Genomic DNA, 15,564 nt, shown 5'->3' on the forward strand with positions numbered 1-15,564 from the left:
CCACATACAGAGCGCTGGGAGGCAGGGTAAATAAGCTTACCGGTTCCAAAGTAAGTCAATAGCTCTAACGTAAGACAACTCATTCCAGCCTCAAAGACACTAATTTCCTGTGATGATAAATTGCTAGCACTAGTATCTCAAGTAGGATTTTCAGCCTTGCAGACAGTCAACGTCTTTCATAAACTATCATGATGCCAATAGCGTCATTCATATCTCTTCAGTCTTTACAAATAATATTTATGCGGAAGACCCCACTAAAAGGTGCTGAGAGCCGTCAGACGCCCTGAACTTCATTCAATGACAAGCAAACCGATTAAATGAGAGTTTAACCTACCATGTAAATTGATCAAGGAAGTCGAAGGCTGACAACTTTTTTTTGGGGGGGGGGTCTCAGCAATGCAGAGAAATGGTTTTTGGCATCACTCCCTCTGCTGGTCATTCAGTATAATCTGCAGATGGAAAAGTCCACTGTTAGTCCATTAACAGAACTTGAACATTTCCACACTATGCAACACAACAAATATATTTGTATACTGTGCCAATAGTCAGTACTATGGCGCCTGTAACAATGCGAAAATCCACAGCTCACTAAAAATTCAAATCTCAATATTATTTTCAACCTAGCATACTTCTCTCAATCCAAAGCCTTATTTGCTATGACTCTCTACACCACACTAGCACCTATATTAGGATGTAAATAAAAAGATGTCAATGCTAGCCATGTGACAGGGGATCCTTCTCACTGCAATCCCGTTAGGTTATGGTACAGCAATAACTATTGAGTGACCTGATACGTTTTTGGAAGAAGGCTTATGCTAAAGTTAGTGGTAATAATAAACATTCTGAAGAACAGATTCTAACATCTTCATCGTTGCACATTCCTATCAGTTAACCAATAGAGAACTTGAGAATATTATGATCACCCACACCTACGAACAAATGTAGAAGTCTCTAATAATGCCCTAGATTCTTTCATTTTAACATCTTTATCTTCAGCTGGATATCCTGCCTAGCCTGCTACCCATTTTAATGCCATGAAAAATGTATCCTATTGCTTGCTCTCGCGTCAGATGCCATCATGCTGTAGCTTTATCATATCAGAGGACCTCATGACCAATCGCCCTGGGTGACAACAACACATTACAATGAGACATCAGCAATTCCGCCCTAGATGACTATTTGCTATTATGACTGCAAGGCAAGGTGGAAGTGTACTGGGAAAGTACTCTGCACCATTGAAAGCACTGAGCTGCCCTTTTGAAAGTGGGTTTGAGTGACAAGAACACAGATTATCCTAAAGAGCAATCCATCTTGAGTATCAGAGTCCCACATACAGAGAGCTGGGAGGCAGGGTAAATAAGCTTCCCGCGTTTCAAAGTAAGTCAATCGCTCTAACATAAGACAACTCATTCCAGCCTCAAAGACACTAATTTCCTGTGATGATAAATTGCTAGCACTAGTATCTCAAGTAGGATTTTCAGCCTTGTAGACAGTCAACGTCTTTCATAAACTATCATGATGCCAATAGCGTCATTCGCATGGCTTCAGTCTTTACAAATAATATGTATGCGGAAGACCCCACTAAAAGGTGCGAAAATCCAGAGCTCACTAAAAATTCAAATCTCAATTTTATTTTTAACCTATCATACTTCTCTCAGTCCAAAGCCTTATTTGCTATGACTCTACACCACGCTAGCACCTATATTAGGATGTAAATAAAAAGATGTCTATGCCAGCGACGTGACAGGGGATCCTTCTCACTGCAATCCCGTTAGGTTATGGTACAGCAATAACTATTGAGTGACCTGCTACGTTTTTGGAAGAAGGCTTATGCTATAGTTAGTGGTAATAATAAACATTCTGAAGAACAGATTCTAACATCTTCATTGTTGCACATCCCCAGCAGTTAACCAATAGAGAACTTGAGAATATTATGATCACCCACACCTACAAACAAATGTAGAAGTCTCTAATAATGCCCTAGATTCATTCATTTTAACATCTTTGTCTTCAGCTGGATATCCTCCCTAGCCTGCTACCCATTTCAATTCCATGAAAAATGTATCCTATTGCTTTCTCTCACATCAGATGCCATCATGCTGTGGCTTTATGGCATCAGAGGACCTCATGACCGATTGCCCTGGGTGACAACAACACAGGACAATGAGACATCAGCAAATCCGCCCTAGTTGACTATTTGCTATTATGACTGCAAGGCAAGGTGGAAGTGTATTGGGAAAGTACTCTGCACCATTGAAAGCACTGGGCTCTCCTTTTGAAGTGGGTTAGAGTGACAAAAACACAGAGTATCCTAAAGAGCAATCCATCTTGAGTATCAGAGTCCCACATACAGAGCGCTGGGAGGCAGGGTAAATAAGCTTACCGGTTCCAAAGTAAGTCAATAGCTCTAACGTAAGACAACTCATTCCAGCCTCAAAGACACTAATTTCCTGTGATGATAAATTGCTAGCACTAGTATCTCAAGTAGGATTTTCAGCCTTGCAGACAGTCAACGTCTTTCATAAACTATCATGATGCCAATAGCGTCATTCATATCTCTTCAGTCTTTACAAATAATATTTATGCGGAAGACCCCACTAAAAGGTGCTGAGAGCCGTCAGACGCCCTGAACTTCATTCAATGACAAGCAAACCGATTAAATGAGAGTTTAACCTACCATGTAAATTGATCAAGGAAGTCGAAGGCTGACAACTTTTTTTTTTGGGGGGGTCTCAGCAATGCAGAGAAATGGTTTTTGGCATCACTCCCTCTGCTGGTCATTCAGTATAATCTGCAGATGGAAAAGTCCACTGTTAGTCCATTAACAGAACTTGAACATTTCCACACTATGCAACACAACAAATATATTTGTATACTGTGCCAATAATCAGTACTATGGCGCCTGTAACAATGCGAAAATCCACAGCTCACTAAAAATTCAAATCTCAATATTATTTTCAACCTAGCATACTTCTCTCAATCCAAAGCCTTATTTGCTATGACTCTCTACACCACACTAGCACCTATATTAGGATGTAAATAAAAAGATGTCAATGCTAGCCATGTGACAGGGGATCCTTCTCACTGCAATCCCGTTAGGTTATGGTACAGCAATAACTATTGAGTGACCTGATACGTTTTTGGAAGAAGGCTTATGCTAAAGTTAGTGGTAATAATAAACATTCTGAAGAACAGATTCTAACATCTTCATCGTTGCACATTCCTATCAGTTAACCAATAGAGAACTTGAGAATATTATGATCATCCACACCTACGAACAAATGTAGAAGTCTCTAATAATGCCCTAGATTCTTTCATTTTAACATCTTTATCTTCAGCTGGATATCCTGCCTAGCCTGCTACCCATTTTAATGCCATGAAAAATGTATCCTATTGCTTGCTCTCGCGTCAGATGCCATCATGCTGTAGCTTTATCATATCAGAGGACCTCATGACCAATCGCCCTGGGTGACAACAACACATTACAATGAGACATCAGCAATTCCGCCCTAGATGACTATTTGCTATTATGACTGCAAGGCAAGGTGGAAGTGTACTGGGAAAGTACTCTGCACCATTGAAAGCACTGAGCTGCCCTTTTGAAAGTGGGTTTGAGTGACAAGAACACAGATTATCCTAAAGAGCAATCCATCTTGAGTATCAGAGTCCCACATACAGAGAGCTGGGAGGCAGGGTAAATAAGCTTCCCGCGTTTCAAAGTAAGTCAATCGCTCTAACATAAGACAACTCATTCCAGCCTCAAAGACACTAATTTCCTGTGATGATAAATTGCTAGCACTAGTATCTCAAGTAGGATTTTCAGCCTTGTAGACAGTCAACGTCTTTCATAAACTATCATGATGCCAATAGCGTCATTCGCATGGCTTCAGTCTTTACAAATAATATGTATGCGGAAGACCCCACTAAAAGGTGCGAAAATCCAGAGCTCACTAAAAATTCAAATCTCAATTTTATTTTTAACCTATCATACTTCTCTCAGTCCAAAGCCTTATTTGCTATGACTCTACACCACGCTAGCACCTATATTAGGATGTAAATAAAAAGATGTCTATGCCAGCGACGTGACAGGGGATCCTTCTCACTGCAATCCCGTTAGGTTATGGTACAGCAATAACTATTGAGTGACCTGCTACGTTTTTGGAAGAAGGCTTATGCTATAGTTAGTGGTAATAATAAACATTCTGAAGAACAGATTCTAACATCTTCATTGTTGCACATCCCCAGCAGTTAACCAATAGAGAACTTGAGAATATTATGATCACCCACACCTACAAACAAATGTAGAAGTCTCTAATAATGCCCTAGATTCATTCATTTTATCATCTTTGTCTTCAGCTGGATATCCTCCCTAGCCTGCTACCCATTTCAATTCCATGAAAAATGTATCCTATTGCTTTCTCTCACATCAGATGCCATCATGCTGTGGCTTTATGGCATCAGAGGACCTCATGACCGATTGCCCTGGGTGACAACAACACAGGACAATGAGAAATCAGCAAATCCGCCCTAGTTGACTATTTGCTATTATGACTGCAAGGCAAGGTGGAAGTGTATTGGGAAAGTACTCTGCACCATTGAAAGCACTGGGCTCTCCTTTTGAAGTGGGTTAGAGTGACAAAAACACAGAGTATCCTAAAGAGCAATCCATCTTGAGTATCAGAGTCCCACATACAGAGCGCTGGGAGGCAGGGTAAATAAGCTTACCGGTTCCAAAGTAAGTCAATAGCTCTAACGTAAGACAACTCATTCCAGCCTCAAAGACACTAATTTCCTGTGATGATAAATTGCTAGCACTAGTATCTCAAGTAGGATTTTCAGCCTTGCAGACAGTCAACGTCTTTCATAAACTATCATGATGCCAATAGCGTCATTCATATCTCTTCAGTCTTTACAAATAATATTTATGCGGAAGACCCCACTAAAAGGTGCTGAGAGCCGTCAGACGCCCTGAACTTCATTCAATGACAAGCAAACCGATTAAATGAGAGTTTAACCTACCATGTAAATTGATCAAGGAAGTCGAAGGCTGACAACTTTTTTTTGGGGGGGGGGTCTCAGCAATGCAGAGAAATGGTTTTTGGCATCACTCCCTCTGCTGGTCATTCAGTATAATCTGCAGATGGAAAAGTCCACTGTTAGTCCATTAACAGAACTTGAACATTTCCACACTATGCAACACAACAAATATATTTGTATACTGTGCCAATAGTCAGTACTATGGCGCCTGTAACAATGCGAAAATCCACAGCTCACTAAAAATTCAAATCTCAATATTATTTTCAACCTAGCATACTTCTCTCAATCCAAAGCCTTATTTGCTATGACTCTCTACACCACACTAGCACCTATATTAGGATGTAAATAAAAAGATGTCAATGCTAGCCATGTGACAGGGGATCCTTCTCACTGCAATCCCGTTAGGTTATGGTACAGCAATAACTATTGAGTGACCTGATACGTTTTTGGAAGAAGGCTTATGCTAAAGTTAGTGGTAATAATAAACATTCTGAAGAACAGATTCTAACATCTTCATCGTTGCACATTCCTATCAGTTAACCAATAGAGAACTTGAGAATATTATGATCACCCACACCTACGAACAAATGTAGAAGTCTCTAATAATGCCCTAGATTCTTTCATTTTAACATCTTTATCTTCAGCTGGATATCCTGCCTAGCCTGCTACCCATTTTAATGCCATGAAAAATGTATCCTATTGCTTGCTCTCGCGTCAGATGCCATCATGCTGTAGCTTTATCATATCAGAGGACCTCATGACCAATCGCCCTGGGTGACAACAACACATTACAATGAGACATCAGCAATTCCGCCCTAGATGACTATTTGCTATTATGACTGCAAGGCAAGGTGGAAGTGTACTGGGAAAGTACTCTGCACCATTGAAAGCACTGAGCTGCCCTTTTGAAAGTGGGTTTGAGTGACAAGAACACAGATTATCCTAAAGAGCAATCCATCTTGAGTATCAGAGTCCCACATACAGAGAGCTGGGAGGCAGGGTAAATAAGCTTCCCGCGTTTCAAAGTAAGTCAATCGCTCTAACATAAGACAACTCATTCCAGCCTCAAAGACACTAATTTCCTGTGATGATAAATTGCTAGCACTAGTATCTCAAGTAGGATTTTCAGCCTTGTAGACAGTCAACGTCTTTCATAAACTATCATGATGCCAATAGCGTCATTCGCATGGCTTCAGTCTTTACAAATAATATGTATGCGGAAGACCCCACTAAAAGGTGCGAAAATCCAGAGCTCACTAAAAATTCAAATCTCAATTTTATTTTTAACCTATCATACTTCTCTCAGTCCAAAGCCTTATTTGCTATGACTCTACACCACGCTAGCACCTATATTAGGATGTAAATAAAAAGATGTCTATGCCAGCGACGTGACAGGGGATCCTTCTCACTGCAATCCCGTTAGGTTATGGTACAGCAATAACTATTGAGTGACCTGCTACGTTTTTGGAAGAAGGCTTATGCTATAGTTAGTGGTAATAATAAACATTCTGAAGAACAGATTCTAACATCTTCATTGTTGCACATCCCCAGCAGTTAACCAATAGAGAACTTGAGAATATTATGATCACCCACACCTACAAACAAATGTAGAAGTCTCTAATAATGCCCTAGATTCATTCATTTTATCATCTTTGTCTTCAGCTGGATATCCTCCCTAGCCTGCTACCCATTTCAATTCCATGAAAAATGTATCCTATTGCTTTCTCTCACATCAGATGCCATCATGCTGTGGCTTTATGGCATCAGAGGACCTCATGACCGATTGCCCTGGGTGACAACAACACAGGACAATGAGAAATCAGCAAATCCGCCCTAGTTGACTATTTGCTATTATGACTGCAAGGCAAGGTGGAAGTGTATTGGGAAAGTACTCTGCACCATTGAAAGCACTGGGCTCTCCTTTTGAAGTGGGTTAGAGTGACAAAAACACAGAGTATCCTAAAGAGCAATCCATCTTGAGTATCAGAGTCCCACATACAGAGCGCTGGGAGGCAGGGTAAATAAGCTTACCGGTTCCAAAGTAAGTCAATAGCTCTAACGTAAGACAACTCATTCCAGCCTCAAAGACACTAATTTCCTGTGATGATAAATTGCTAGCACTAGTATCTCAAGTAGGATTTTCAGCCTTGCAGACAGTCAACGTCTTTCATAAACTATCATGATGCCAATAGCGTCATTCATATCTCTTCAGTCTTTACAAATAATATTTATGCGGAAGACCCCACTAAAAGGTGCTGAGAGCCGTCAGACGCCCTGAACTTCATTCAATGACAAGCAAACCGATTAAATGAGAGTTTAACCTACCATGTAAATTGATCAAGGAAGTCGAAGGCTGACAACTTTTTTTTGGGGGGGGGGTCTCAGCAATGCAGAGAAATGGTTTTTGGCATCACTCCCTCTGCTGGTCATTCAGTATAATCTGCAGATGGAAAAGTCCACTGTTAGTCCATTAACAGAACTTGAACATTTCCACACTATGCAACACAACAAATATATTTGTATACTGTGCCAATAGTCAGTACTATGGCGCCTGTAACAATGCGAAAATCCACAGCTCACTAAAAATTCAAATCTCAATATTATTTTCAACCTAGCATACTTCTCTCAATCCAAAGCCTTATTTGCTATGACTCTCTACACCACACTAGCACCTATATTAGGATGTAAATAAAAAGATGTCAATGCTAGCCATGTGACAGGGGATCCTTCTCACTGCAATCCCGTTAGGTTATGGTACAGCAATAACTATTGAGTGACCTGATACGTTTTTGGAAGAAGGCTTATGCTAAAGTTAGTGGTAATAATAAACATTCTGAAGAACAGATTCTAACATCTTCATCGTTGCACATTCCTATCAGTTAACCAATAGAGAACTTGAGAATATTATGATCACCCACACCTACGAACAAATGTAGAAGTCTCTAATAATGCCCTAGATTCTTTCATTTTAACATCTTTATCTTCAGCTGGATATCCTGCCTAGCCTGCTACCCATTTTAATGCCATGAAAAATGTATCCTATTGCTTGCTCTCGCGTCAGATGCCATCATGCTGTAGCTTTATCATATCAGAGGACCTCATGACCAATCGCCCTGGGTGACAACAACACATTACAATGAGACATCAGCAATTCCGCCCTAGATGACTATTTGCTATTATGACTGCAAGGCAAGGTGGAAGTGTACTGGGAAAGTACTCTGCACCATTGAAAGCACTGAGCTGCCCTTTTGAAAGTGGGTTTGAGTGACAAGAACACAGATTATCCTAAAGAGCAATCCATCTTGAGTATCAGAGTCCCACATACAGAGAGCTGGGAGGCAGGGTAAATAAGCTTCCCGCGTTTCAAAGTAAGTCAATCGCTCTAACATAAGACAACTCATTCCAGCCTCAAAGACACTAATTTCCTGTGATGATAAATTGCTAGCACTAGTATCTCAAGTAGGATTTTCAGCCTTGTAGACAGTCAACGTCTTTCATAAACTATCATGATGCCAATAGCGTCATTCGCATGGCTTCAGTCTTTACAAATAATATGTATGCGGAAGACCCCACTAAAAGGTGCGAAAATCCAGAGCTCACTAAAAATTCAAATCTCAATTTTATTTTTAACCTATCATACTTCTCTCAGTCCAAAGCCTTATTTGCTATGACTCTACACCACGCTAGCACCTATATTAGGATGTAAATAAAAAGATGTCTATGCCAGCGACGTGACAGGGGATCCTTCTCACTGCAATCCCGTTAGGTTATGGTACAGCAATAACTATTGAGTGACCTGCTACGTTTTTGGAAGAAGGCTTATGCTATAGTTAGTGGTAATAATAAACATTCTGAAGAACAGATTCTAACATCTTCATTGTTGCACATCCCCAGCAGTTAACCAATAGAGAACTTGAGAATATTATGATCACCCACACCTACAAACAAATGTAGAAGTCTCTAATAATGCCCTAGATTCATTCATTTTAACATCTTTGTCTTCAGCTGGATATCCTCCCTAGCCTGCTACCCATTTCAATTCCATGAAAAATGTATCCTATTGCTTTCTCTCACATCAGATGCCATCATGCTGTGGCTTTATGGCATCAGAGGACCTCATGACCGATTGCCCTGGGTGACAACAACACAGGACAATGAGACATCAGCAAATCCGCCCTAGTTGACTATTTGCTATTATGACTGCAAGGCAAGGTGGAAGTGTATTGGGAAAGTACTCTGCACCATTGAAAGCACTGGGCTCTCCTTTTGAAGTGGGTTAGAGTGACAAAAACACAGAGTATCCTAAAGAGCAATCCATCTTGAGTATCAGAGTCCCACATACAGAGCGCTGGGAGGCAGGGTAAATAAGCTTACCGGTTCCAAAGTAAGTCAATAGCTCTAACGTAAGACAACTCATTCCAGCCTCAAAGACACTAATTTCCTGTGATGATAAATTGCTAGCACTAGTATCTCAAGTAGGATTTTCAGCCTTGCAGACAGTCAACGTCTTTCATAAACTATCATGATGCCAATAGCGTCATTCATATCTCTTCAGTCTTTACAAATAATATTTATGCGGAAGACCCCACTAAAAGGTGCTGAGAGCCGTCAGACGCCCTGAACTTCATTCAATGACAAGCAAACCGATTAAATGAGAGTTTAACCTACCATGTAAATTGATCAAGGAAGTCGAAGGCTGACAACTTTTTTTTTTGGGGGGGTCTCAGCAATGCAGAGAAATGGTTTTTGGCATCACTCCCTCTGCTGGTCATTCAGTATAATCTGCAGATGGAAAAGTCCACTGTTAGTCCATTAACAGAACTTGAACATTTCCACACTATGCAACACAACAAATATATTTGTATACTGTGCCAATAATCAGTACTATGGCGCCTGTAACAATGCAAAAATCCACAGCTCACTAAAAATTCAAATCTCAATATTATTTTCAACCTAGCATACTTCTCTCAATCCAAAGCCTTATTTGCTATGACTCTCTACACCACACTAGCACCTATATTAGGATGTAAATAAAAAGATGTCAATGCTAGCCATGTGACAGGGGATCCTTCTCACTGCAATCCCGTTAGGTTATGGTACAGCAATAACTATTGAGTGACCTGATACGTTTTTGGAAGAAGGCTTATGCTAAAGTTAGTGGTAATAATAAACATTCTGAAGAACAGATTCTAACATCTTCATCGTTGCACATTCCTATCAGTTAACCAATAGAGAACTTGAGAATATTATGATCATCCACACCTACGAACAAATGTAGAAGTCTCTAATAATGCCCTAGATTCTTTCATTTTAACATCTTTATCTTCAGCTGGATATCCTGCCTAGCCTGCTACCCATTTTAATGCCATGAAAAATGTATCCTATTGCTTGCTCTCGCGTCAGATGCCATCATGCTGTAGCTTTATCATATCAGAGGACCTCATGACCAATCGCCCTGGGTGACAACAACACATTACAATGAGACATCAGCAATTCCGCCCTAGATGACTATTTGCTATTATGACTGCAAGGCAAGGTGGAAGTGTACTGGGAAAGTACTCTGCACCATTGAAAGCACTGAGCTGCCCTTTTGAAAGTGGGTTTGAGTGACAAGAACACAGATTATCCTAAAGAGCAATCCATCTTGAGTATCAGAGTCCCACATACAGAGAGCTGGGAGGCAGGGTAAATAAGCTTCCCGCGTTTCAAAGTAAGTCAATCGCTCTAACATAAGACAACTCATTCCAGCCTAAAAGACACTAATTTCCTGTGATGATAAATTGCTAGCACTAGTATCTCAAGTAGGATTTTCAGCCTTGTAGACAGTCAACGTCTTTCATAAACTATCATGATGCCAATAGCGTCATTCGCATGGCTTCAGTCTTTACAAATAATATGTATGCGGAAGACCCCACTAAAAGGTGCGAAAATCCAGAGCTCACTAAAAATTCAAATCTCAATTTTATTTTTAACCTATCATACTTCTCTCAGTCCAAAGCCTTATTTGCTATGACTCTACACCACGCTAGCACCTATATTAGGATGTAAATAAAAAGATGTCTATGCCAGCGACGTGACAGGGGATCCTTCTCACTGCAATCCCGTTAGGTTATGGTACAGCAATAACTATTGAGTGACCTGCTACGTTTTTGGAAGAAGGCTTATGCTATAGTTAGTGGTAATAATAAACATTCTGAAGAACAGATTCTAACATCTTCATTGTTGCACATCCCCAGCAGTTAACCAATAGAGAACTTGAGAATATTATGATCACCCACACCTACAAACAAATGTAGAAGTCTCTAATAATGCCCTAGATTCATTCATTTTAACATCTTTGTCTTCAGCTGGATATCCTCCCTAGCCTGCTACCCATTTCAATTCCATGAAAAATGTATCCTATTGCTTTCTCTCACATCAGATGCCATCATGCTGTGGCTTTATGGCATCAGAGGACCTCATGACCGATTGCCCTGGGTGACAACAACACAGGACAATGAGACATCAGCAAATCCGCCCTAGTTGACTATTTGCTATTATGACTGCAAGGCAAGGTGGAAGTGTATTGGGAAAGTACTCTGCACCATTGAAAGCACTGGGCTCTCCTTTTGAAGTGGGTTAGAGTGACAAAAACACAGAGTATCCTAAAGAGCAATCCATCTTGAGTATCAGAGTCCCACATACAGAGCGCTGGGAGGCAGGGTATATAAGCTTACCGGTTCCAAAGTAAGTCAATAGCTCTAACGTAAGACAACTCATTCCAGCCTCAAAGACACTAATTTCCTGTGATGATAAATTGCTAGCACTAGTATCTCAAGTAGGATTTTCAGCCTTGCAGACAGTCAACGTCTTTCATAAACTATCATGATGCCAATAGCGTCATTCATATCTCTTCAGTCTTTACAAATAATATTTATGCGGAAGACCCCACTAAAAGGTGCTGAGAGCCGTCAGACGCCCTGAACTTCATTCAATGACAAGCAAACCGATTAAATGAGAGTTTAACCTACCATGTAAATTGATCAAGGAAGTCGAAGGCTGACAACTTTTTTTGGGGGGGGGGGGTCTCAGCAATGCAGAGAAATGGTTTTTGGCATCACTCCCTCTGCTGGTCATTCAGTATAATCTGCAGATGGAAAAGTCCACTGTTAGTCCATTAACAGAACTTGAACATTTCCACACTATGCAACACAACAAATATATTTGTATACTGTGCCAATAGTCAGTACTATGGCGCCTGTAACAATGCGAAAATCCACAGCTCACTAAAAATTCAAATCTCAATATTATTTTCAACCTAGCATACTTCTCTCAATCCAAAGCCTTATTTGCTATGACTCTCTACACCACACTAGCACCTATATTAGGATGTAAATAAAAAGATGTCAATGCTAGCCATGTGACAGGGGATCCTTCTCACTGCAATCCCGTTAGGTTATGGTACAGCAATAACTATTGAGTGACCTGATACGTTTTTGGAAGAAGGCTTATGCTAAAGTTAGTGGTAATAATAAACATTCTGAAGAACAGATTCTAACATCTTCATCGTTGCACATTCCTATCAGTTAACCAATAGAGAACTTGAGAATATTATGATCACCCACACCTACGAACAAATGTAGAAGTCTCTAATAATGCCCTAGATTCTTTCATTTTAACATCTTTATCTTCAGCTGGATATCCTGCCTAGCCTGCTACCCATTTTAATGCCATGAAAAATGTATCCTATTGCTTGCTCTCGCGTCAGATGCCATCATGCTGTAGCTTTATCATATCAGAGGACCTCATGACCAATCGCCCTGGGTGACAACAACACATTACAATGAGACATCAGCAATTCCGCCCTAGATGACTATTTGCTATTATGACTGCAAGGCAAGGTGGAAGTGTACTGGGAAAGTACTCTGCACCATTGAAAGCACTGAGCTGCCCTTTTGAAAGTGGGTTTGAGTGACAAGAACACAGATTATCCTAAAGAGCAATCCATCTTGAGTATCAGAGTCCCACATACAGAGAGCTGGGAGGCAGGGTAAATAAGCTTCCCGCGTTTCAAAGTAAGTCAATCGCTCTAACATAAGACAACTCATTCCAGCCTCAAAGACACTAATTTCCTGTGATGATAAATTGCTAGCACTAGTATCTCAAGTAGGATTTTCAGCCTTGTAGACAGTCAACGTCTTTCATAAACTATCATGATGCCAATAGCGTCATTCGCATGGCTTCAGTCTTTACAAATAATATGTATGCGGAAGACCCCACTAAAAGGTGCGAAAATCCAGAGCTCACTAAAAATTCAAATCTCAATTTTATTTTTAACCTATCATACTTCTCTCAGTCCAAAGCCTTATTTGCTATGACTCTACACCACGCTAGCACCTATATTAGGATGTAAATAAAAAGATGTCTATGCCAGCGACGTGACAGGGGATCCTTCTCACTGCAATCCCGTTAGGTTATGGTACAGCAATAACTATTGAGTGACCTGCTACGTTTTTGGAAGAAGGCTTATGCTATAGTTAGTGGTAATAATAAACATTCTGAAGAACAGATTCTAACATCTTCATTGTTGCACATCCCTATCAGTTAACCAATAGAGAACTTGAGAATATTATGATCACCCACACCTACAAACAAATGTAGAAGTCTCTAATAATGCCCTAGATTCATTCATTTTAACATCTTTGTCTTCAGCTGGATATCCTCCCTAGCCTGCTACCCATTTCAATTCCATGAAAAATGTATCCTATTGCTTTCTCTCACATCAGATGCCATCATGCTGTGGCTTTATGGCATCAGAGGACCTCATGACAGATTGCCCTGGGTGACAACAACACAGGACAATGAGACATCAGCAAATCCGCCCTAGTTGACTATTTGCTATTATGACTGCAAGGCAAGGTGGAAGTGTATTGGGAAAGTACTCTGCACCATTGAAAGCACTGGGCTCTCCTTTTGAAGTGGGTTAGAGTGACAAAAACACAGAGTATCCTAAAGAGCAATCCATCTTGAGTATCAGAGTCCCACATACAGAGCGCTGGGAGGCAGGGTAAATAAGCTTACCGGTTCCAAAGTAAGTCAATAGCTCTAACGTAAGACAACTCATTCCAGCCTCAAAGACACTAATTTCCTGTGATGATAAATTGCTAGCACTAGTATCTCAAGTAGGATTTTCAGCCTTGCAGACAGTCAACGTCTTTCATAAACTATCATGATGCCAATAGCGTCATTCATATCTCTTCAGTCTTTACAAATAATATTTATGCGGAAGACCCCACTAAAAGGTGCTGAGAGCCGTCAGACGCCCTGAACTTCATTCAATGACAAGCAAACCGATTAAATGAGAGTTTAACCTACCATGTAAATTGATCAAGGAAGTCGAAGGCTGACAACTTTTTTTTGGGGGGGGGGTCTCAGCAATGCAGAGAAATGGTTTTTGGCATCACTCCCTCTGCTGGTCATTCAGTATAATCTGCAGATGGAAAAGTCCACTGTTAGTCCATTAACAGAACTTGAACATTTCCACACTATGCAACACAACAAATATATTTGTATACTGTGCCAATAATCAGTACTATGGCGCCTGTAACAATGCGAAAATCCACAGCTCACTAAAAATTCAAATCTCAATATTATTTTCAACCTAGCATACTTCTCTCAATCCAAAGCCTTATTTGCTATGACTCTCTACACCACACTAGCACCTATATTAGGATGTAAATAAAAAGATGTCAATGCTAGCCATGTGACAGGGGATCCTTCTCACTGCAATCCCGTTAGGTTATGGTACAGCAATAACTATTGAGTGACCTGATACGTTTTTGGAAGAAGGCTTATGCTAAAGTTAGTGGTAATAATAAACATTCTGAAGAACAGATTCTAACATCTTCATCGTTGCACATTCCTATCAGTTAACCAATAGAGAACTTGATAATATTATGATCACCCACACCTACGAACAAATGTAGAAGTCTCTAATAATGCCCTAGATTCTTTCATTTTAACATCTTTATCTTCAGCTGGATATCCTGCCTAGCCTGCTACCCATTTTAATGCCATGAAAAATGTATCCTATTGCTTGCTCTCGCGTCAGATGCCATCATGCTGTAGCTTTATCATATCAGAGGACCTCATGACCAATCGCCCTGGGTGACAACAACACATTACAATGAGACATCAGCAATTCCGCCCTAGATGACTATTTGCTATTATGACTGCAAGGCAAGGTGGAAGTGTACTGGGAAAGTACTCTGCACCATTGAAAGCACTGAGCTGCCCTTTTGAAAGTGGGTTTGAGTGACAAGAACACAGATTATCCTAAAGAGCAATCCATCTTGAGTATCAGAGTCCCACATACAGAGAGCTGGGAGGCAGGGTAAATAAGCTTCCCGCGTTTCAAAGTAAGTCAATCGCTCTAACATAAGACAACTCATTCCAGCCTCAAAGACACTAATTTCCTGTGATGATAAATTGCTAGCACTAGTATCTCAAGTAGGATTTTCAGCCTTGTAGACAGTCAACGTCTTTCAT

This window comes from Lissotriton vulgaris, chromosome 9 (genome assembly GCF_964263255.1).
Source record: "Lissotriton vulgaris chromosome 9, aLisVul1.2, whole genome shotgun sequence".
Lineage (NCBI taxonomy): Eukaryota > Metazoa > Chordata > Amphibia > Caudata > Salamandridae > Lissotriton > Lissotriton vulgaris.